The sequence below is a fragment of the Pteropus alecto genome, unplaced genomic scaffold (assembly GCF_000325575.1).
Source record: "Pteropus alecto unplaced genomic scaffold, ASM32557v1 scaffold25, whole genome shotgun sequence".
Lineage (NCBI taxonomy): Eukaryota > Metazoa > Chordata > Mammalia > Chiroptera > Pteropodidae > Pteropus > Pteropus alecto.
In genome coordinates, this window is record NW_006441955.1 from 9,906,585 (window position 1) to 9,907,006 (window position 422).

Genomic DNA, 422 nt, shown 5'->3' on the forward strand with positions numbered 1-422 from the left:
GCTTCCCGGCGACAACGGCTCTCCCGGTGACGACACTCAGCGCGGACCTTTGAGGTGCCGGCCGGCGGTGGGTCTCCGCCGCCCGGACTCCGACGACTGTCCCCTCCTCCGCTGCGAAGGGGAGGGGGACGCCCGGCGGCCTCGGCTCGCGCTCGCCCAAGTTCAGCAACCCGTGCGAGAGAAGCAGAGCTCAAGTCCCTCCTCGCTCTTCTCTCTCCGCCGCCTTCTTTTCTTTACTGCCGCCGCGGCAGCTTCGGGGGAGGAAAGCTTTGCAAAAGTTCGCTCCGGGACTTGTCCCCTGTCCTCCTGGCCAGGAAAGTTCTTTGCCGCTGCAGCGGCTCGCCGGACTCCTCCGGACGACAGTCGCCGCTCTCCGCGCTGTCAGCGGCGCCCGAGCAGCAGGCGCTTCTTCTGGGGCGGCT